This window comes from Camellia sinensis, chromosome 11, assembly GCF_055761805.1.
Source record: "Camellia sinensis isolate YWXY chromosome 11, ASM5576180v1, whole genome shotgun sequence".
Classification (NCBI taxonomy): domain Eukaryota; kingdom Viridiplantae; phylum Streptophyta; class Magnoliopsida; order Ericales; family Theaceae; genus Camellia; species Camellia sinensis.
The window spans coordinates 79376435-79401663 of record NC_138971.1 but is presented as its reverse complement, the minus strand read 5'-3'; positions in this window follow the sequence as shown (position 1 = coordinate 79401663).

Sequence of the window (25229 nt, the reverse complement as noted above, 5' to 3'; positions counted from 1 at the left end):
TAGAGCTTATTTCATTGCCATATTCTCATGTTTGTCGCACCTTGCTCATGTTTGAGGGTTGTGCATTGTTGCCTAGTTCTTGGGCCAATTGGCATGCATGTTTTGTAGGTGCATTTTATGCCTTTGTTTCATCACTTTGGCCACTGATTTTGGGCCTGGCTGAGGTCTGCCCATTTTGGTTTAAGTCCATCTTTGCATGTTGTTGCATGCTTGACATGTTGCATGTTGTTGCATGCTTGCTAGTTTGCATGTTGTTGCATGCATGTCCATCTTTGCATGCCATGCATGTTTGTATGTTTAGGTTGCATTCTGCATGCTTGCTAGTCTGCATTTTGTCACATGCTTGTTTAGGTTGCATTGCATTTGGCATGCTTTTTACCTTAGCCTTGTGTTCATGTTTGAGTCATATTGCATTTGGCATGCTTATGTTGCATTGTATAGCTTTTCCATGTTGCATGCATTGCAATCTATTTGGTTTGGGGTGTCAAACCAAACACGAGGACCGAGGGACATTTCGTACTTGAAGTGACGAAACGTGCCTCAATCCTCGGTTGCCGACACTCTTGATCCAACATGATAGAGTGTGAGGCATTTGTGTGTTTTTGTACATTCATTCCATATTGATGTGTGTAATTCTGCGTCTTTGGCCATCATGCATTGAAATGCGTGATTGATGGCTCGAGAGCCGAGCACTACACTCCTTTGAGTCTCGAACAAGATAAGGGGTGTAGTTGCACAACATTTTCTTGCAAATGTATTGCCATGCCTCTGTTTGTGCTCTGCTGTAGCAAAAGGATCAGTTTGCAGGAAGAGATGGCCGATCGGCTATCTGCAGTGCTAATCGGCTAACAATTTTTGGTCGATGGACTCAAAAGTGGTCGATGACCCTTTTTCCTTGGCCGATGGCCATATCCTTTGGCTGATGACCTCTCGGGATGTCCATGAGGTGGTTCAAAAGCATCATAGGAATTTTCACAGTTTTTAGAGGAGCATAAGTGTGCAAACAGAGGCAACATGGGGCATGGCAACGGATTTCCAAGCGAAGCCGATCGAGCATGCAATTGTCCCTCCTCTTGAGGCCTCTTTAACTGTTTTGTAACTTAATTAATTTTCTTAATTAGTTAAGAGTTTTGTAATAATTAATTAGCTAGGGTAGTTGATTAATTAGTTGGTTTGTATTATTTATTCGGACCCTCCGTCGAGAGGGTGAATTTTGTAATAAGTGTGCGTGAGTGTGTGAATGTTTTCTAACCCCAAGTCTTTCTCCTTTTTACTTAACCGCTTATGATGGTTAGTTTTAGGTCATGTTTTGATTAGTATTCTTATGCTCGCATGTTTGCATCCATTCATTTGTATTGCATGCACCAGGCTCGGCGTATCATACTAACTGCATTGTATTTCAATACCGATTTGAATACATGATTATCAAGTTGCATCTCATATCCATTTTAGAATAGTCGAGTCTATTTCCAGTTGCATTTTGCATATGTTGCATTAACCATCTTAACATAGCTAGGATCATGCATTGATTACTAACTAGCTATTGTTTTGGCTCGGAGTACTAGGTAAGCTTTTATGCTTTAACATCTTGCATGAGTGTGAGTGTTGCCATGACAGCATGCTTGCCATGAGGCTAACAGCTTAAATGATTAACTGCCTGAATGCCTGTGGGTGAAGGTTGGATTACTTGAATTGGAATAGTTCATCGAAATGCGAGTTTTAAGCCCACTTGAGGGTGGCAAAACCATGTTTTCTAAGCCCAATCGAGGGTGGCAAATCCACGTCTTAGCCTACTTGTGAGTAGCACCTTCAAACCATTTTCAAACAAACATGAGATGTTTTGTTCCAACTTAGGCGATCTAGTCTATACTTGTGTATTGTGCGCATCATGTAGTAAAGCTAGCTAATAACCAGAATAAGAACACATGTGTTTTCAAAAACAAGATATCATGCTTAGTACAGGCCGATCTTTGATCGGGCGAGCGGGGGTGCTCATTGCATGACCTTCCCCTCTCGTACCCAAGTTCCTGAGCCGAGGCAACTTTGGTGATGACAGACACGTGGCCTTAGGCACGAGTCAGGGTTTCCTAAATTCCCCCCAAAACAAAATATTTAGGTGGCGACTCTGTATCTGGCAAAGCAGTCCATGTTTGGCACTTCTTTCTTAAAATCAATTGTCCAAAACGATTTGTCGGATTTGGACTCTTTGGTGATTTATCGATCTTGCATTGCCCTTTGCGGGATTAGATTCAGAACCATGACATTTGAGTCCGAACTGTAGTATTCTAATGAACAAAACGGATTTCGCGCCACCTCGCGTGCGGAGCTCGGGATGTTCGGGCACGTCTACAGTTTCTAATGACTCTGCTGGGGATTTAGAGAAGTTGACTCGAACTAATGATATCTTGTTTTTTACTACACTTATGTGTTTCTTTGCATTGCATTTGCATTAGTGCACCTAGGACACCGTGTTTGCCGTATGCTATTCCTGAACGGTTTGCCGGAGGCTCGCTTCGAGAAGCGTGCCATAAGGTTGACCGGTTGCGGACTCTGCCACGACGGGAACACAAACCCCGATTTTCACCGGGGCACCCTTTTTTGACCATTCGACCTAGTGCATATCGGAATCCATAGTGACCATTCCAAGCTAGGACAGGTTGCTTACCCGATTATAGGTTGTTTGAAACCACTGCTTGCGTAGTGAGACCCTAGCTGCTGACAAAATAGGACAGGGAAACCTTACCCCAACATAGGGGTGTTTTGGCTCTCACTTGCTTGTTATGTGTTTTTAGAGTGCCTCTCTACAGGAATGCATGTATCAGTTTGTAAATCTGGGTATCAGGCCTGCGGGCATCAACATCAGTATATGGGAATCAGTTTTACCTGTGGGTATCAGAATCAGATTTGGGGCAGTGATTTGGGAACAATGATCAGTGGTTGAGAACAGTTCTTTCAGCTTGTGTTTGCCAACTGTGTGTTGTCTTTATTTAAGCTGTTATGCTGTCCGTTTTTCTGTTCATTGTTTCCTTATTATGCTATTATTTATCTTTTTGCAAGGTAGTTTAGCACCATTGTATCCGACCAGGAAGATGTTCCTCGAGCACTCTGGGTTAGAGCTCGTAGACTTAATCGATCTAGGGATCTGATAGACGGACAAGAAGTGTTCCTTTCTTTACCCCCGGTTACCAGACGGAGGCCAAAAAGGTACAGTGTATCGGTACAGCGGTCGCCAGATTAGTGGTCTACCCCACCAGTGAACAGTCAGGTTGAGGTCTCAGTTTCTACTACAGGGACAAATATACCAGTTATTCAGCTAGATCAGCACAATATGGCAGGCTTGGAGGAGATGATGCGTCAGCTCTAGGAAAGTATGAAAGCCATGCAGCAGGATATTGCCCATCAAGCAAAATTTGCCACACGCCAAGCCGAGGTTATAGCCCAACAAGCAGAGTTAATCGCGAGGCTACAGCAGCAAACTAGAGCTTCTGCTTCGCACCAAGCTCCTCCCCCACCAAGAGTTCCAATACTCAGGGAGACAGCTAACGTCCAGGACAATACGGACAATCCAACGGGGCCGGCTCTGCCCCCGATCCTACCCCAGCTATCCAAAGCACCTACCAACCTACCAGATTCTCCCTTTGAGTTTGAGGTGGACCCCACAGCACTAAAAGTGAGCAAGCTTGAAAAGATGTTCAAGAAGTCTCAAGGTGTGAAGTCCATTCCGGATATTGAGGATGGGTATACCGACTCGGCCGTGACTCTGCTAGACCGGTTTAAAATGCTGTACATAGACCGTTTCGACGGGTCTAGAGATCCTATGGTGCATTTGCGGCTATTTTCAGACATACTAAAGCCGATGGGCCTCTCTAGATTGCATAAGCTTTCTCTATTTGGCTGGACCCTATCGGGTGCAGTGGCCATTTGGTATGCAAAACTGGAGGATTCCGTTAAGAGAAGTTGGGAGGAGATGGCTGAGGCCTTCATAGCTCAATACTCCTATAATACACAGATCGAGGTCACAACTCGTGATCTCGAGACAACTAGGCAAGAGCTGAAGGAGAGTTTCTTCGATTTTGTGACTCGGTGGAGGGCCAAGGCCTCGATGATGACCATCAAGCTTGTTGACAAAGATCAGATTCGGATGGTTATGCGCAACCTCCAGCCCAAGCTCATGCAGAAGATGATCGTTCTTCACCTCCCCACCTTTGCAGATCTACATGAGATAGGGGTGCAGATTGAGGACACTATGAAACAGGGGCTCATTGATCATGAGAGAGAGCAGTCCAAGAGGGCATTCAACCGCAGTACAAATGCAGGCACAAGCAGTGCTGCAGCTGCAAGATCTTCAGATGTGGAAATGGTCACCACCACCCCTCCCAAAACCCTTGCAGCTACACCATTCACCGGTGCGTCCGGAAGTGGCTCGCAAACAGCCAAATTTGCACCCCGAGGCCAGAGAACCTTTACCCCACTGTATATGTCTCTGTCCAAAGCTTTGGGGGTTTTGATCAGGAAAGGGCACCTGAAGCCCCTAGAGCCACGGCCCTTACCATGTAATCTCCCGCCAACCCATAACCCGACAAAGTACTACACCTTTCACCAACAGCATGGTCATGACACCAACCAGTGCTTTAGATTGCGTTATGAGATTCAGGATCTCATTGACAATAGGGTAATCGTGCCTCCGGAGAAACCGAATGTCACACCCAACCCTCTCCCACCACATAACCAAGCTCCGCCTCCCAAACGCATCAATCTAATCCAAACTGGGGTTGAGTCATACGACCCGAGCATATATATCACCCCTTCCCACCTACCCAAGCCGGAGGTGTTCATTCCTGACAGCACTGACTTATGCATGTTGGACATCTCCCAAACCTAACCTAAAATGGTGGTGGCGGTTATCAAAGATGGAATTGGGTCGACTGCGGGGGCAGATGAGATTGATGATTCAGAGCCTGAGAGGTCTGCAAGCTTCATGTACAACCCGAGCGGTTACATTACATCAGCAGGCCAGGCTAGGCCGAATGTGGAATTGCCAGTGGGGGTAGAGATTTGTGTAGTACAGGAGGATGGACCTAATCAGGGGCTGGATGACTTGGCAGAACTGGAGGAGGACATGGCTAACCTTCAGTTTTTCAACAAACAAGATCCGAGAGACGTGACAGTCAACTGGTTTGATTTGGATAGGGCAGCAGAGTCTACTGGGTAGCTTGACGACCGGCCAAATGTTGAACAACCTCAGCTAGAACAGGGTCCGTCAGGGACGGGGACATCAACAGTGGCCGGAAGGGCAGAAGTGCATCGCCGGAGAGCGCCTATGTTAAGAATTTCGCTCGGGATCTGGGCAATTTAAATACAAGAGATGTTGAACAGCAAGTTACGCTGAAGTAGTCTAAGCGGGAAGGGATCGAAGATTCTGAGAGGGCCAGAAAGGCCAAGGCCCCCGCGGGAGCAGAAGGTGCTGTGTGCACAAGAACAGAACGTGCTGCAAGCACAGGAACGGAAGGTGCTGTGGGCACAGGAATAGTTGTAACGGAGCCAGACAGGTGTCTGTCGGCTACCGATGGCATGTAGTGGGAAGATGACGACCTATGTCTTGCCCACACAGATGAAGATTGGGGGCAAAGCCAACCGGATGATACTTGGTATGTTGGCGAGGTAGACGACATGACTAGGAGCGGGCAGTATTTCAAGCCCTCGCACTTAGACCAACCAGAGGGGTCCGGAAAGGACAAGGAGGCAGAGAAGCAGAAAGATAAGCTGCTCGAGGAGGAGGCTGTGCTGAAACAGCTTAAAAAGATACAAGCAGACATCTCCATCTGGGCACTGCTTATGACCTCAAGAGTACATAGACAACCTATCCTTTCTGCAATGGACAAGGCTAAACTTTCAATAGATACCACGCCTGAGCAGCTGGTAGGATTGGTTTTTTCGGGAGGAGCTTCCCCGACGTTGACCTTTTTTGACGAGGAACTGCCACCTGAGGGCGCAAACCATAACAAACCTCTCTACATCTCTGTTGAGTGTAGAGAAAAATTGATACCAGTAGTTCTTGTCGACACAGGATCCGCTATCAACGTGTGCCCATTGAGAACGGCATATGCAATCGGGTTAAAACCCGTAGATTTTGTGCCAATTGCCCAGGTGATAAGGGCCTACGACAACACCAGCAGAGAGGTGATGGAGACTGTGCAGATTCAGACCCAGGTTGGTCTAGGACAACACGAGATTGACTTTCATGTCTTAGACGTTCCCACAACCTTCAATCTACTCCTAGGGCGGCCGTGGCTGCACCAGGTAAAGGCAATCTCTTCCACCCTACACCAGATGTTGAAATAACCCCACGGGAAGGGGGTGGCTATAGTTTTTGGGAATTCGTCAATCTGCACCGGTTTTGGAAATCGAGCATGGCACGGAGGATGTGTCCCTGTCAAGATTCACCCTAGCCGAGGCTTGGGTCGTACAGACCATTTTGGCTGTTGATGAGGGGTTATATGTCAGCGCACAGTTAGTGTACCTCATGAACAAGCTCCAGCATATCCTTGGGATGGGACTAGGACAAAGTGGTCGGAAGGGCATTACTGGATCGGCCGAGGTACCGCACAACGCGCATACCTTTGGTTTAGGTTATCTGCCTACCAAAGAGGACTGGGTGAGGAAAGGCAAAGAGATGGCCGGAAGAGCCAGAGCCAAGCAGACCAGGAAGCATTATGAGTTGATGCATCGGCCTATTCAAGGCACCCTGAACGGACACTTTGTCCGGGAGGGGGAAGACTTTCTATTCTGTGGCTTCCTAGAGCCATGGCTGAATGCCGAGAAAAGGCGCTTGCCGGGATTTGAGATCTTTTTCAACTTGCAGTTGTTCGGGGATGATGTTGCTGAAGAGCAGGCAGACCCACCAGCTGAGGTTGAGCAGTGTAAGGAAGTGGATTCTGAGGGCACCGAGAGTGAAATGGGGGTAGCACTGGCTTGTTTACTTTCAGATCCTCCGATTGTACATGAGTGCTTGGGGAATGAACTCTCAGTGTCTATGATCGGGAATGAAACGGCTACGAGCCCACTTTCAAACATTTTGGATGCGTCCATCGCACCCTCCCTCGTCTGGCAGTATGAGGAGGGATTCTTATTGAGCAGCACCGGGTCAGGTAGTGAGCCGGAATCAGATTCCACCGAGTTTGTAGAGTCGGAATCAGGTTCCAGTTCGTTTGAGTCTGAGTCCGGTATTCCTATGGGTGACAACCCGGATGCCACAGTCCTGTCTAGGTCCTTTTTTTCTTTTTCCTTTGAGTCTGTTGTAACAAAGGAATCAGGCGACTTGGAAGTGATTAATGAGAATGAATTGGCTGTGGCTTTTGAGTATTTTTCTGTGCCTTTGATTTATTGTATTAATCATGACTTTCAAAATTTCGATGAAAACGACGAGGAAGAAATTCCTCCGGTTTTGAAATATTTGCTTGATCAAGAGCAGGAGAGGTTTGTAAAACCGCTGGTTGATGAAATCACCCAAATTAATGTTAGTACTGAGAAGGACCCGCGGCTGGTCCAGATCAAGTCCACGTTGTCTTCGGAGGAGTGCGAGCGCTTAGTCGTTTTATTAAAAGATTTCAAAGATGTTTTTGAGTGGTCCTACGAAGACATGCCTGGAATCGATCCTGAGATTGTAAAACACCGAATCCCTCTTGAACCAGAGGCTCGACCTGTTAAGCAGAAGCTCAGAAGGATTCGCTCGGACTGGGCTATCAAGATCAAAGAAGAGGTCACCAAGAAAAATGACGCAGGGTTCCTGCTAGTATCTGAATACCCAACTTGGTTGGCCAATTTAGTTTTGGTGCCGAAGAAGGACGGCAGAATTCGGGTATGTGTGGATTTCAGGGATTTGAACAAAGCCAGTCCAAAGGACGACTTTCCTTTGTCGCATATTGACGAATTAGTGGATTTTACTACTGGGCACACATTGCTTTCATTCATGGATGGCTTTTCTGGCTACAATCAGATATTGATAGCACCCGAAAACTGGGAGAAGACTACTTTTACCACCCCGTGGGGGACCTATTGTTATAGGGTGATGTCGTTTGGGCTAAAGAGTGTTGGAGCTACATATCAACGGGTTGCGACCACGATTTTGCATGATATGATCCATAAGGAGGTTGAGGTGTACGTGGACGACATGATTGTCAAGTCCAAGGAAAGAGAGGGCCACTACACCGCCTTGCAGAAATTCTTTCCACAGATCAGAGAGTATCGGTTGCGGCTGAATCCTCAGAAATGTACGTTTGGTGTTACAGCAGGGAAAATGCTGAGGTTCTTGATCACACAGAGAGGTATCGAGGTCGATCCTTCTAAAATCAAGGCCATCTTAGAAATGCCACCATCGAGGACTGAAAAGGAGGTGCGAGGCTTTCTGGGTAAATTGCAATTCATAAGACGGTTTATTACAAAATTAACCTTGACTTGTGAACCACTCTTTGGTCTCCTGAAGAAAGGAAAGAAATTCTAATGGGATGGCCAATGCCAAGCTGCTTTTGAACAGATCAAGCAATATTTACAAAACCCACCTGTGTTGTCACCGCCTGAGCCGGGGAAACCGTTGATTCTGTATCTTTCAGTGACTGAAACTACAATGGATTGCATGCTTGCACAGGAGTCTGAAGACAAGGTGGAGAGAGCTATCTACTACCTGAGCAAGAAGATGCTGGATTATGAGACCCGCTACACTCTGCTGGAGAAGGCTTGTTTGGCCTTGGTATGGGCTACCAGGAAGCTGCGGCACTACCTGTTAGCTCACTCTGTAATACTGGTTTCGAGATTAGATCCCATCAAATATCTCTTCGAGAAACCGGCACTTACGGGTAGGCTAGCCCGTTGGTTGCTTCTGTTTTTTGAATTTGATTTGAAGTATATGACGCACAAATCAGTGAAATAGAGAGCGGTAGCGGAGTTCCTAGCCGATCACCCAGTTAAAGGGGATGAAGCAATTGAGTACATGTTCCCAGACGAAGCCATTCTGCATATCAGAGAAGAGTTTTGGATGATGTACATTGATGGAGCGTCAAACCAATACGGTTATGGGATAAGGGTGTTGCTGATAGCACCCGACAATTCCCGTATACCTCTAGCATTCAAACTTCGGTTCAAAGTCTCAAACAATGAGGCAGAATATAAGGCGTGTATTGCTGGACTAGAAGTAGCTCTGGAACTAGGGGCAAAACGGTTGGACGTCATCGGGGACTCAAACCTTGTTGTATCTCAAGCTAAAGGAGATTGGAAAGTCAAAGAAGAAAATATGAGAAGCTACCACCAGACCTTGGACATGCTGATTCCTCGGTTTGAGAAACTGAATTTTGCTTATCTATTAAGAGAGAACAACAGGTTCGCAGATTCATTAGTAACTCTATCTTCTATGATAGACATCCCTTTCGGAATCCGGATGGGTCCGATCATCATCGAACATAAATTTACGCCGGCCTACGAGCTGATTGCTGCCATAGATGAAGTACAAGATAAGAACCCCTGGTATTACGATGTTTGGAACTTCTTGGAAAAAGAGGCGTACCCACTAGGGGCAAATGCCAAAAATAAATGGGCAATTCGAAGAATGGCTGTTCAGTTCATCGTCTGCGGGGGAAAACTGTATAAGAGAGGTCATCTCAGGATGCATAAGCTGTGTGTTGAGGCTGAAGAGTCCAAGTGCCTGATGGAGGCCATCCATAGAGGAGAGTGCGGAGCGCACATGAACGGGGTGATGTTAGCCCGGAAGATCCTTAGACAGGGTTACTACTGGTTCACCATGGAGGAGGATTGTATTGGCTTTGTCCGGCGATGCCACAAATGTTAGATCTATGCAAACCGCATGAACATTCTGCCGTCGAAGCTGTACAACATGACTTCGCCATGGCCATTTTCAGTCCGGAGGATTGATGTGATCGGGGCTGTCACTCTGAAGGGGTCCAATGGGCATGAGTTCATTCTGGTTGCGATAGACTATTTTGCAAAGTGGGTTGAGGCCCAGTCTTATGCGGTGTTGAAGGCGTCGCACGTTGCAAAGTTCATCAGGAACAACATTATCTGTCGCTACGGGGTCCCAAACGAGATTATTTCAGATAATGGTTCCCACTTCAAGAAGGAGGTGATTGACTTGTTGGAGAAGTACAACGTGGCTTTTCATAAGTCGTCTACATATTGGCCACAAACCAACGGAGCAGTTGAGGCCGCAAACAAGAACACCAAGCGGATTCTGTAGAAGATGGAGGAAACCTACCGGGACTGGCCAGATAAGTTGTCGTTTGCTCTGTGGGGCTACCGAACTTCAATTCGAACTTCTACTAGGGCGACTCCGTATTTCCTGGTCTATGGGATAGAGGTCGTCCTGCCTATCGAAATTGAGGTTCCATCATTACTAGTACTGGCTGAGTGTCAGATAACTGAGGCAGATTGGCAGCAAAGCAAGTTCGAAGAACTCATGCTCTTTGATGAAAAAGGCTGAAAGCACTGTATCATGTTCAGGGTTATCAACGGCGAATTGCCAGGGCTTTTAACAAGAAGGTTAAGTCCAGGAATTTGAAGGAAGGAGATTTAGTGCTCAAAGACAACCGAGCTCCCATCCACAACCCTAGGGGCAAGTTCAGACCCAATTAGACTGGTTCTTACATCATCAAGTCAATCTGGTCGGGTGGAGCTATCGTTCTGATGGACCTAGATGGCCTAGAGTTCTCCCAACCGATCAACATGGACAAGTTGAAGAAATACTTTCCCTCAGTGGCTTGGTAGGCCGAAAACCCGAAAGGGCGACCTAGGCAAAAGTTAGAGCACAGAAAATTTAAAATAGTAAAACTTAAGCTCGCAAGGTTGAAAACCCAGAAAGGGTGGCCTTGGCAAAAGTTAGAGCGCAAAAGGAGAGAATTAATACACGAGTGAACCCAAGCCGAACTACGTAAGGCTTGATTCCTATCTTTTGGATACGTAGGCAACTTCATCCTGAAGTCTAGCCATAAACACTTCCCCGATCAACTTTGTCCATGTGATCATGTTTGGTCATCTTTGTTTATTCTGCATTTAAGGGCTCGGTTGTGATCTCCAGATGCAGTGCTATTCAGACTAGGGGCAACTTTCCAGTTGCTAGGATCTGGGGTTGTACATCTCAGTGATAGATCTCAAGCGTGTCCAGTTGTGATCCATATCGAAAATGGCTTTGAAAAGTTTTAATAAAAGTTGATTTTGCTCAAATTAATCTTTTTTTTTTTTTACGACTTAGACCATTTTTGGACCAAATGGAAAATTTTCAATACCCACAACCTTCAATTATATTGATTTCAATACAGAGTTCTCCTACTCTTGAATACAAATTGAAGTTACTTTTCATTACATTCATAAAGAAAACTTGGAAGTTCTAATTAAAAGAAAATAAATCCGGGGCATAGTCAGGTGTTCCTGTGTCCCCTCGCCAAGCTTGTGGAAGCCTCTGATGCCAAAGTGGGCCTGATCTGCGCCTCATCATCAAGCCAAGCTATGCACTCATCAGAGAGGGTGCAACTGAAAGTAGGAGTGGGGGCCAGAAGCTCTCTCGTCCTCCATGCTGTAGCATACCAAGCTAACTGTGCGCCTCGGACCAGAAATGCAGCAGGGTACTCAATCCCCTCTTCTGGGCAAATCTGATCATGTCCAAACTGGCACTGGAATCGGAATAGGAAGTAAAAGACACAGTGTGTCAGGCCAATCAACTGAATCCCAGGCTGGTGAGTCATGCTGTAGCTCATCGCCGGCAGATTAAACCAAGGGCAGCGCCAAGCAATGTGGTCCGCGGACAAACTGCACATCCAGTTGTAACACCATCCCTCATCTGGGGCATCGACTAGACATCGTCGGAAGAAATAGTTGCGAGCTGAATATGCTAGGCATGAGTCCACATCCTTCAATTTACCCATCAACCATATCTGGGGAGGGATGAAAAATAAGAGATTAAAGAATAGAAAGGTGTACGTTGAGAGAAAAGTAAGAAGAGGGTTTGGAGAGAAAAACTGAGCCTGAGGGCCGAGTGATGCGAGAAATATATATGTGAGATGGGGTGGGAAACATTACTTGCAGTAGTAGTGGACTCCCCGCAAATCTAGTCGTCTCCCGGCGATGAAAAGCGTCTAAACCCATCAATGTTTCAGCTAGCATCATGGCGATGTAACTTTTGCCCTCTTTCAAGCCCTCGGCGATGTAGACACCCCATTTTTGACCGTCCTCAAGACTTGGACGTCACCGCTTGAACACTCGGTGATCATCCATGTTTGTGTTCGTCTTGAGTTCTCGAAGGCCTCAGCTACGCGCCTTGCCTCAGGATCTCTTGACTCGACCGTTTTGTGTCTGGTTTTGCACCAAACACTTATGTTTTTGCTTTGGAGGGCTGAGAATGGCTTTTGGGACATCCCCACACTCCACCGGCCATGGCTTGAGGCCATCGGTTGTGTTATGTTGCCATCGGCCAAGTGTGATGGCCGGCCGACCAGTTTGACTGCTGGTCGACCACTTTTATGGCCGGCCGGCCAAGTGTGGTTTTCAACAGATATTTCTGTAGACAGCTGGCAGCTGTCATTCTAGGCCATACCCCAGCCCATGCCTGGACGTGGGAGTTCTGAGGGGGCTGCAGATTGATATATTTCTATATCAATCAAGCTCTCTCACAAGAGGAGAGGAAGGAGAGATACAACTAAAAGAAAAAAATTTCCTCTCTCTAAAAATTTTCAGCTCTCTCCCTATCTCTCTCTTCCAAACCCTTCAAATCCTAAGGTGCTTCCCCCCTCCCCTTTTACACTAACACTCATAGCCTACAACCTCCATACTCCATCCCAGCAACTTGAGGCTATTTTTCAGAACTTAGGAACACCATTTCTCGGACCAAAAGCTGCTGGAAATTTGGACTACAAGGGTGAGCCTCATTTCTCTCTCTTTTTGCTCTATTTTGCATGCAATCTTAGCCTTTGTTGCTTACATTTTTGAGATCTGACCTAAACTGTAAATAGTCATATTTTGAGCTCCTTTTCATGTTTGATCAAGGACCTCTTGCTGTTTGAGGTCTCCTTCTCCCCCTTCATGTTTAAACTCTCTTTTAGGCCTATTTTTGCATGATATTTTAGGCTTATTTGTGAGCTGTTTTGGACTTGGTCATAAACTGTGAAATATATTTTTTTGAGCCCTTCTTCAACTTTGTTGAAGGGCTCTCCTCTGTTTGAGGTCAGCTGCTACCACTTGCCTCTTTAACCCTTTTTTAGGCCTTTTTCTTGCATGCTGATTTAGCCTCACTTTTGTTCATTTTCAAGACTTGATGTAAACTGTAAAGTGCTTCATTTTGAGCCCCTCTTAAACTTTGTTGAAGGACTCTTCACTGTTTGGGGCCAGCTGCTGTCCCTTGTCTCTATTCTCTCTTTTAGGGCCATTTTTGCATGATAGATTAGCCCTATTTTTGTTCATTTTTGAGACTTGTTATAAACTGGAAAAAGGTTTTTTTTGACATCATCTTCATGTTTTATTAAGGACATTATTTTATTTGAGGCCACATGCTTCCTTGTATGCTTGATTGTCCCTTGTTTTGAGCCTTACACCTAAGCCCCAATTGCATGCTTTGTTAGGCCTTCTAGCCACTGAAATCCAGTGGATATTCAGTGGCTGGAACACTATTTTGAGAGCCAAGATTAGAAGGGGGTGACCCCCTCTCTCCTTCTCTTGTTTGGTGGCCTTTTTGGCCTTCCAAAGAGACCCTACCTTGCATGCTTCGAAGTCACTTTCCAGGGTCAATTTGGTGAGTTTTAGGACTACCATATTTGATTTTCATAGTTGTTTATGCCATGCTAAGTGTCTACCTTGCATGTGCTTAATAACTCCTTGCATGGCCCTCCAAAGTAACTCTTTTTTTTTTCTTTTTTTTTTTTTTGCATACCATGGTTGCATATCAGTGGTTATCTGGACCTATTTTCACATGATTTATTCACTGATTTTTGCTGGTTTGGTGAGATTACATTTGCTTCATATACTTGCCATGTAAACCATGATTACTAGTCAAGATTGCATGCTATTTTGTCCACCACGCTAGCATCTTTTGGCCATGTTTTGAACTAGAAATGTTCATGTTTTGGGACTTCCTTGGCTCTATCTTCATGCTTCATGATCAAATAATGCATGCTTTGTATAACTATAAGTCATTCCATGTGCCTAATTTCAAATTTCGGGTTTCATCTCATGCATTGGGTGCCATTTTCCATGTTTTGGGGCTGTGTAGCATCATACTTCAGTGCTGGAACATATGCCATTGTATGCCATAATTCATCCTTTCAATGCCTTTGTGGAGTTGTGTTTTGTGCCTTAGACTCGGGGCCATTGCATTGTGCATGTTTGCATGCATCTTGGTTGCCTCATTTTCATCACATGGCTGCTGATTTTGGCATGCTTGCAAGCTATCCATGTTAGTTTAAGTCCATCATCACATGTTGTTGCATACCATGTTTGTTTACATGTTTAGGTTGTGTGCCTAGTATACATTGTTCATTTGCATGTTCATGTTGCATACTTAGCCTCCATGCCTAGGTTGCATTTCATTGAGCATGCATCCCTTGCCTCTTGATCAACCATGATAGGGGTTTGGGCCCTTTGACGTGTTTTGTGCTCGCATTTCATTTGATATCGAAGTTGCACACTCGGCTTTTTGGGCCATCATGCATTGAAATGCGTGATTGATGGCCCGAGAGTTGAGGGCCATGCTCCCTTGAGTCCGTTGCATGATAAGGAGAGTGGCCATGCATACATTGCTTTGAATTTCCTTGCCATGCACTGTCTGCCCTCTGCTGCTGTCAAAAACAGGTTCTGCAGGAAGCTTTGGCCGGCCGGCCGCCTATACTGCCGACCGGCCATTCATTGTTGGCCGATGGATTTAAAAATGGCCGATAACTATCCGGACATGGCCGGTGGTGATCCCACTTGGTCGGTGATGCTCCCCAGTGTCCAGAGAGTGCACCTTGGGAGTTGCACAATTTTCAGAGGAGCAGAGCAGTGTAAACAGAGGCAACAGTGGCATGGCACGAGTTTCTGAGCAAGGCGGGTCAAGCATGCATCATCCACGCATTCCGAGGCAAAGCTGTGGCGGTCTCTTTAGTTTCATATTTAGACTGTTTCTGTAATTAATTTATTGATTAATTAGAAGTTTTGTAATTAATTAATTAGTTAGTCGGCTAGTTAATTAGTTAAATCTGTATTATTTATTCGGACCCTCCGAGCGAGGGCAATTGTGTAATAAGTGTGCGTGAGTGTGTGTATGTCTTCTAACCCCACGTCTTTCTCCCTTTTATTTACTAGCTTATGATGGTTAGATTAGGGCATGTTTCAATTAGCATACAATATGATAGCATGTTTGCCTTCATTCATCTGTCTTGCATGCACCGGGCTCGGCGCATCACGCTAACTGCATTTGTATCTCAATTCCAAGTTGAATACATGTTAGTTGTAGCATTTCACATCCCATCTTTAGAATAGCCGAGCCTATCTTAGTTGCACTTTGCATGCATTGCATTAGGCATTTCTGTATAGTTAGGATCATTCATGGATTTCTAACATAGCTTTTGTTTTGGCTTGGAGTGCTCGGTAAGTGTTTATGCTTTAGCATCCTTGCATGTGTGTGAGTGACTGCCATGATAGCATGCTTACCATGAGGCTACATGCTTATGTGATATAACTGCCTGAATGCCTGTGGGTGAAGGTTGGATTATTTGAATTGGAACAAATGCATTGACTGTGAGTTTTTTTAGCCCACTAGATAGTGGCAAAATCATGTTTTTCTAAGCCCACCCAAGGGTGGCAAATCCACGTCTTAGCCTACTTGCGGGTAGCACCATCAAACCACTTTCAAAAATAAACATGAAATGTTTTGTTCCAATTCAGATGATCCAGTCTATACTTGTATGCTGTGCGCATCACATAGTAAATCTAGGCTAATAACCGGAATTAGAATGCATAAAGTTTTCAAAACTAGATATCACGGTTAGTAGAGGCCGATCTACGGATCGGGCGAGAGGGGGTGCTCATTGCTGACCTTCCCCAATCATACCCAAGCTCCCGAGCCGAGGCAACTTTGGTGATGACGGACACGTGGCCTTTGGCACCGAGTCAGGGTTTCCTAAATTCCCCCATAAAAAATATTTAGGTGGCGACTCTGTATCTGGCAAAGCAGTCCATGTTTGGCACTTCTTTTCTAAAAATCTGTTTTTCTCAAAACGATTTGCCGGATTTGGACTCTTTGGTTCAGATCAAGAACCGTGACAATTTGAGAGTCCGAACTGTAGTGAGCCCAAAACGAACAGAACGGGGGGACTCATCCTCCCGGGGCGTTCGGGGACGTCTATAGGCGACCTCAATCAAACGAGTGCTAAACCCTCCGAAGCCTGGGGCAAGCAAGAAATGAGACAACATGCACAAGCAAAGCTCATGTCGCCGATAACCCTGCCAATGATGATCGTCGCGGTCGCCGGCATCAGAAAACTGACGAACCAAGCTCGGAATGTCCAGCTCTCCGTCGTGAATCAATGACCGAGCATCATGCAAAGTAAGGCCGCACATCCGTCCTAAGGCTTGGACATGGCCGAACCGGAGCTGAGGCAAGATTTCTTCATCGCGCTCGGATTCCATTAAAGCTTGGAAATCCTAGAAAGTGGGACACATCTCTTGTCCGCCAAAGCTAAAGGCGTGTGTTACCTGATTCCAAAACCTTGTCATGGCATAGTGGAACGGAAAACGCAGCGGGGTGCGACTCAAAGTGAATAGTGCATTTATGCTGAAACCCTAGAAATTTAGCTTTTCCGAGCCCTCCAAGTTGGCAATCCAATTTGTGAGATTTTGGACAAGAAATGCTTCCATTTGGTGCAAAACTAAGCAGAAATGAACAAAACTATGAAGTTGAGGCTTTTGTAGAAGATAAGGTGTTGAGTGGAAGACAGGTGTCAGCATTCTGGAGGTGCTTGCCATTTTTGGCCGATTGACAAAAAATAGTGCCGACCGACCATCCTTTTTGGCTGATCTGCTAGTAATGTTGGTTGATGGCCATTTCTTGTGGCCGATGGCCTCTCCCTTTGGCTGATGGCCTTTCCTCTTGTTCTCTAAGCTGTATATGTGTTGAAGATGTTGAGAACTTGTGACTGGTTCCACTTCCAATGCCTTCCGATGATGATTTTGCAAAGTCGCGCCTGTGTTACTTCAATTTGCTTATCGAGTTGTTGTACTTTTGTTTATCGAGTTGTATTTTGTGTTCATTATTCTTTGTTTTGCTTATAGAGTTGTATTTACAATTGTCTAGCTTGTCAAGTTCTTTGTTTTGGTTATCGAGTTGTTTTGTTGTCAGTTGGCTCACTACCGGATTAATGCAATTCGAGCGTTTAGTTTTCAAAACAAAGTTCAATCTCATTTACATTGTTATGTAATGCGATGCGATGCATAGAATGTACAAATGCAACACTTTTTCAACAAAAATAGCTGTTTCATTTCATCATATTCTCTTTTGCAAAAGTACATAGTTTTGAAGAAAGTAAAACCTGCCTGAGGCAATACAATGTGCTTAAACTACCAGTAAAAAGAAAAATAAAGGAAAAAAGGAAAACAGCAAATGCCTGGATCGGCGCAGGTAGCCTCAAGTGCGGGAGTCCGTCCTGGTCCTCTTCCTGGATGAAGGTCTAGGATCATCGCCACCAGCTCCGCCGTCTGAGTCATCTCCAGCCTCATCCTGAGACGACTCCGCCTCTGGATCAGACTCGTCATCATCAGGAGAAGGCTCCCGTGAACTACTCTCAGCACGAGGTCGCATGTGTCTGCCTCGGCTGTGGATCGTTATCCCCCGCCTGGCTCCCCCAGCTACTCTGGCATGCGCTGAAGGTCCTGTTGAGGCCCCCCTGCAGTCGATATCTAAAATGGGGCCTGAAACGGACAAATGGTAAATGCATCAGTTATGCTATGCAAAGTCAAGTATGAACACTGAATGCAGTGTATGAGTACAGTGTGTGAATGCTGTGAGTAGTGTATGAATGTCGAGTGCAGTGTATGAGTACAGTGTATGAATGTCGTAGGCAATGCTGCGAGCAGTGTATGAATGCTATGAGTACAGTCTATCAGTGCTGTGAGCAGTATGTGAGTTACAGTGTATCAGTGTCTTGAGTGGTATGTCAATGCAGCGTATCAAGTGCCGTATTGATAACGTGATGTATCAAATCAGTACGGAATAGAATGTGCAAAGTTTTGGGACTAAGGTTGAAGGGATTTATCGGGATACTGTAAATGGTCAACAGATCAATGCTCCTCTGCAGCATCCCTATCACCGAGGCCGTCAGCTCCAGAGACTGACTAGTGTACTTGATGGAAGCCTGCAAAAGTGTTGAAGTCATTAGTATTCTGCGGGATATCAAATGAAATGAAATGACTGTACAGAATGAAAAGTATAGCAGCATATACCAGGGTCGAGCCGCGAACTCCGACGAGCTCATGATCAGCCGGAGGAGGAGCGATGGGTATCTGATAAGTCTCCCCACCCTGTCCTCGGCATGTCATGGTGGTGGGCAGCTTTGGCCACCTGACTCCCTGTCCCCTCTGGGACCCACTCCTGCTACGGGCCTAAGTCACCCTTGGTCCTCCCACTCCTGCCGCTAGTGCTGCGGGCCTCTCTCTCTCGACTCGGCGAGCATCGGTCAAAGGCCGCATGAGATAAGCCTGGATGAACTCGGTGTAGTCGCCCTCGTCTCTGAAGAAGTCAAAGTCCCAACCGATCGTGTAGTCCATCATCTCCTCCTGGGTGTACCTCTCGGTCGCCCTCGTGTGGGTGGGAGGTGGCCTGGGGACTATATGCTCTGGCAAGCCTAGGGTCTGTCGCAAGAAGCACTCTCCAAAATACCATGTCTGATAGACCGGACCCTCTAGTAGAATCCTGAACCGGGCAGTCTCCCGAGCACCTGCGTACTGCTCTCTCACTACGTCTGGCAACAGGGCCCAGGGCTACCAGGTAATCTGCAAGTGACAAGATATACAGTTCACTAGCTGTTGTTGAAAGTACAATGTAAAGCTAAGCTTAAATAAACTGTAATGTTTAAAATACCTCTGCGGCAGTAATGGTATGGAAGTATCTGCAGAAGAACAGGAAAGACTCCCGCAGCCTCCGCTTACACCTCACATCGTACCGATGAGAGTATGGGACAGTGGGGGGCATCTCCACATCTGGCACTGAGGCAAGCCTTGGAAAGTAGGCATACACCAACAACTACAGAGTGAAACAGGATAAGAATGAGTACGCTTATTAGTAAGGCAGTATGCAGATAAAGCAGAAATCAGAGAATGTGTGCAGTGTATTGTGCAGTGTGTGCAGTGTACAGCCAGTGTAAAGCAGATTGCGTGTGTGCAGTGTGTGTGGTGTACAGATAATTTAAAGCAGAATTGAAAAGACAAAAAGGGAAAATATACCTCCCAGGCTCACCAGTAGCCTCTGAACAAATGTCCGCTGCGAGGAGAGGATGAGCTCATATACCCGTAAAGTGTGGCCAAGCCTGCGCCACCCCAGTCGTACCGCCGAATCCTGGTCACGTCCACCAGTGCGCTCAGCAGATAAAGGGCAACAGGTTCGCCCGGTCGGCGAAAAGGGTGGTGCTCAGCAAAAACATGATGAAGCCTCGAGCATACTGCTCCATCTCCTCACGGGTCGTGGGAGCCTGTACTCTGAAGTGGTCCTCGAACCAAGAATACCTCACGAACCCTGGCCGGGAGAGAGGTGGCCGAGCGCCGAGCAAGAACATCTGGGCAGTGTCTCACTCATCTATATCGGTGTCGAAGGGAATCAGATCACCCCTTACTCCAATGCCTGTGAGCATAAAGAAGTCGAAGGGGGTCATCATCATCTCCCCTGTGGCAGAAAGGTAGAAGGAATTGGTGGTGTCCCACCACCTTTCCACCAGTGCACCAAGAAGGGGCCTACTCGCAGTGAGGCACGAGAGTCCCATGCAGAAAGTGCAGAAGCTGGCCTGATCAACGATATGACGAACCGCGTCGGGCAACTCCATGTACCATTCTTGGGCAATGGTATTCCCATACCCCTGGAAGGCATGGGAATCTCCCTGTGTTCAAAGACAAATGGTTGCGAAGCAATGTTAGAAATACAGTGCTTGAATGCGTTCAGAATTGATGAAAATGCAGTGTGTGTGCATGTGTTCGAGTTTACACAGATATTGGGTGTGGGTGTGCTCACGGTGACCTAAGCATGTCATGTATCAGTGTGTTTGGGTTAATCAGTTACAGAACAGTACTGGCTATCCGAAGCGTACAATCTACATTGCAGAAAGTAAAAGAGGGGAAGAGTGTACCTCAGCAGCACCGTAGGACGGATGCGACTGTGGCTTGCGTAGCAAGAGCTCCAATGGTGCGCCTCGTGCGTAGCTCCAGAACTGGCGGATGCTATCGGGAGGCAGTATGTGAACCGTCGGCCAGTATGTCGCCGGGTCGAACGGTCGAACACTCAGCGGCAAGAGCTCGATCTCAAGGTCTGTGTCCATCTCTGGGGGAGTCCCACCTCGTGGAATGTCGTCCGCCATCTCGAGAAGGGTGCAAAAATGGCCGAGGGTATGGAAAATGGGTGAAAATGCAAAAAGTCAACCCAAAAGGGTAAAAAATGAGAGAAAAGGTCAGAGTATGGGAAAAGGCACGAAGATCGAGGTAAACTCGGAGGAAACAAACCCCAAGTAGTGGAAATTGAGAATGCGGCACCGAAAACGCGTTCTGATCGGTTCAAAGTGTTTGGAACAACGAGGGTTTCGCGAATCGGAAGTTGCGGGAGGCTCGAAAACAAAGGAAAAACACGGATCGAAGGGAGGAAAATCACCTAGGGAGAGAAAGGAATGTTTTTCGACTAAGAGGAAGTGAGAATATATGGTTTGGAACCCTATATTTAAAGACCCGAGGCAAAATGTCAAAACTGCCCCGAAATTGCCATTTTTGGCTGATCGTCCAAATTGTTAGCCGATCGGCTAAATTGTTAGCCGATCGGCTAAATTGTTGGCCGATAGGATCCTTTTGTGGCTGATGGATGGCCGATGGCCTCCTATTGTGGTCGATGCGCTTCCAATGCCCTTGTTTGGGTCAGTTTTGTTGATTGGTACCTTTATCTCTCAAGAGAGTGCAAGAAAGCACACTTTTGAAGCTTAACCGGCCTTCGTGTTGACCTCGAATCGTGTCTTCCGTGTGCGGCACTCGATACGTACGAGATGTATCCTTTTTTCGTATCCTTTTGTATATCGCAAGATTTAAGAATTGACCGAGAATTGCTTTGAATATGTTGCATTACAACGTTTTGTCGTGTTTGTAATAGGTGCACTTGTTATACATCTTCTTGTTCTTGCATGGAGCATGCCTCGTCTTGCTTTGAAGTTGCATCTCAATATTATGAATAACATGTCTTTACCATGCTTACATTGAATATGGCATCTCTATGTCATTGCATGGAACATGCGTGTTGCGTTGTCGCTTAGAATATGCGCCATCACGTTCGCCTAACATGTGCATGTTGTGTCGGATATGTATCCACAATTACATTGCGTAGGGCGTACATGTTGCATTGAGTATACATCTTTGTTGTTGTTTTGCATAGAATGTGCATCATAATATTACATGGAATATACATCACTACTTGTTGCATTGTTATGCACTTTTCACGTGCGTTGTTGTGCACTTTTCACTCACGTTGCTACGCATCTCTTTGCTTGCATTGCGCATGCACGCGTTTATTTCATATTAGAATTGTATCTTGATGTAACGTTCAACATGTGTTATTACCATATTGTACCTATTGAGTTTCTTCCTTATGCAGGGCACGATATTGTATGTACGGTTCATTTGAGGCTGGTGCAACCAGATGGTACTGTGTGTGCGGTTCATTCAGAGGAATTCCAGGTGAGACCTTTCCTATCCTTTGAGTTTGTTTTGTTTCAGTTAGAAACACCCCGCCGCGCTCAATGTGATACGTTGAGTGTTGTTGTTCCTTCCTTCTCTTGCGTGTGATACGCTGAGAATTGTTGCTCCTTCCTTCTCTTGCGTGTGATACGCTGAGAATTGTTGTTCCTTCCTTCTCTTGCGTGTGATATGCTGAGAATTGTTGCTCCTTCCTTCTCTTGCGTGTGATACGTTGAGAACTGTTGTTCCTTTATTCTCTTGCGTGTGATACGCTGAGAATTGTTGCTCCTTCCTTCTCTTCAGTGTAATACGCTGAGAATTGTTGTTACTTTCTTTCTCTTGCGTGTGATACGCTGAGAATTGTTGCTCCTTCCTTCTCTTGCATGTGCTACGCTGAGAATTGTTGTTCCTTTCCTTCTCTTGCGTGTGATATGCTAAGAATTGTTGTTCCTTTTCCTCTTTTGCGTGATGCGCTGAGAGATGCTCCTCTCTTCTCCTGCGTGTGATACGCTGAGAATTGTTGTTCTCCTTCCCTTCTCTTGCGTGTGATACGTTGAGAGATGTCGTGTTTGAGACTCTGGGTGTCCTTGGTAGTCGCTTTTAGTCTTCTCCGCGTGAGATGCAGTGAGAATTGCATAATTCTCTTACATCCTTTCTGCATGAAATGTAGTTTGATTCTTATTCTCTTTCTTAAATTGTTGCATGTTATGCTTCATTACAACTCTCTTTGCATGATCATAAGTTATGTTCGGCATTGTGCATGTCTTTTGCATTTTGCCCCTGCCTGCGGGCGCATTTCTTTGTTATCTTGCATGTTTGTCTAAGTCTTCGGCCTTGTCAAAAATGGGTCGTCTCTGGGCTTTGACATTTACTCCCGTCATCTTATGACTTTCAAGTTCTGTCAAAGAGGGGCAACTGTAGACACCCATTTTTGACCGTCCTCAAGACTTGGACGTCATCATTTGAGCACTCGATGATCATCCATGCTCGTGTTCGTTTTGAGTTTTCGAAAGTCTCGGCTGCGCGCCTTGCCTTAGGATCTCTGAACTTGTCTATTTTGTGCTTGGTTGTGAACCAAGGGCTTGTGGTTTTTCTTTTGAGGGAAGAGAGTGGCTTGTTGGCCATCCCCTCAACCCATCGGCTAAGGCATTGTGCCATCGGCCTTGTTTTCTTGCCATCGGCCATAAGTGTTGGCCGATCGGCACTCTTTTTGGTCGATCGACCATATTTTTGAGCCGAGACCTTTCCATCTGCTTTTTGCAGATATTTTGTGCTAGCTGTGACAGCTGGTGGGCACAATTCTCATCCTCCATACACGTGTATGGAGGGATTGCATTCAAGACTCAAGCTTGTTGAACAAGCTTGAGAATTGAACTTTTATAAGAAGGGAGCCTCCCCTCCCTTTCCAGAGGTTCTAAAAATTGCATATAGAATTTCTATATCTCTCTCTATATTTGACCTCTCTCTCTCCTTTTGCTCTTGTTTGTGCCCAAAAGTGTGGATTCTTCACACTATTGCACACAAACACCTAGTAGAGCACCATCCTTTGGTTGCTGAGGTCCTTAGGAGTTGGTTTTAGAGTTTTTGGAGTGGTTTAAGCTCAGAAAAGCTACTGGAGTTGTGTTCTTGAAGGTGTTCTTCAAGGGTGAGTAAACTACTTTTTAATCTCCCACTTTGGCTTAAGCTATTAGACATACTTGCATGTTATTTTAAGCTTAACTCTAAACTACAAAAAGTTCTGATTTTTCATGCTTGTGATGTTTGTTTAAGGTCACTTTTGTGTTGGGGGTTGTCTACCCCCTCTTAGGCCTTGTTTGGCCTTGTTTTGTGCCTTCCCTTTTGAGCTTTGGAACCATCTTATTTTGAACTTATCACCATTGAAATCCAAAGGATTTTCAGTGGTGGAGAAGTGGTTTTGGAGTCTTGAATAGGAGAGGGACACCCCCCTCTTCTTATGTCTCATATGCTTGTATTGTTGGCTCATAATGGTAGCATGTTTGCTTAGCTTGTTTTGGCTTCATTTCAGCAACTATTTGGTGTTATTTTTCCATGCTTTACCTTTGTTTTAAGTTGGTTTGATAGCATCTTGCATGCACCATACACTTGTCTTGTAACCCTCTCGTTTGCCTTAGCATGCATCATGTGTTTGGATCATCATACACTTGTCTTTTAGTTATGTTTTACCATGCTTGAGCTTTGTTTCATGTTGTCTTGGTCATGCATGCATTGTTTTGTATAGCCTTGGTCCAATCTAGCTTGTTAGCTTCGAGTGTCCAAATCATTAGCATGCATTGCTTAGACCATTTTCATGATTTGGCATCATTTCATATGTGATTTCAGTCCATGTAGTGTAGCCATACACTTGCCTTTGTCATCTTTTCAATGCTTTGGAGGTTTGGTGTTTTGTGCTTCAAGAATGGATCATTGTGCATGCCATCATACTTAGGCATTTGGGATGCCATCTAAGTGGGTTTTTGGGCTTATTTCGACATGCCGGAACTTTGTTTTTTTATTGGTTAAGTCATGCCATGTTTGGTTGTAATAGGTGTAGTGTAATACCCCTTGTTAGCCTTGCATGCCTCATGCCTTTTGGACTCTTGTTCTAGCTTGTGTTGGCTAGGTTCAGCTTGCTTTTGGTCTTATCTTGACCTGCCTTGGGACTGTTTTGGGTGCCCTTGGCCCTTTGGGGCTTGCTTTGCATGGCCATGGTTTAAACCCCTTTGCTAGCCTCAGGTTTTGAGCTCTCTTGCATGCCATACTTGCATTGTTTATTTGATTTGGCATCATTCCTCGCATGATTTCAGAGCTTATTTCATTGCCACATTCTCATGTTTGTCACACCTTGCTCATGTTTGAGGGTTGTGCATTGTTGCCTAGTTCTTGGGCCAATTGGCATGCATGTTTTGTAGGTGCATTTTATGCCTTTGTTTCATCACTTTGGCCACTGATTTTGGGCATGGCTGAGGTCTGTCCATTTTTGTTTAAGTCCATCTTTGCATGTTGTTGCATGCTTGACATGTTGCATGTTGTTGCATGTTTGCTAGTTTGCATGTTGTTGCATGCTTGTCCATCTTTGCATGCCATGCATGTTTGTATGTTTAGGTTGCATTCTGCATGCTTGCTAGTTTGCATTTTGTCACATGCTTGTTTAGGTTGCATTGCATTTGGCATGCTTGTTACCTTAGCCTTGCGTGCATGTTTGAGTCATATTGCATTTGGCAAGCTTATGTTGCATTACATAGCATTTCCATGTTGCATGCATTGCATTGTGTTTGGTTTGGGGTGTCAAA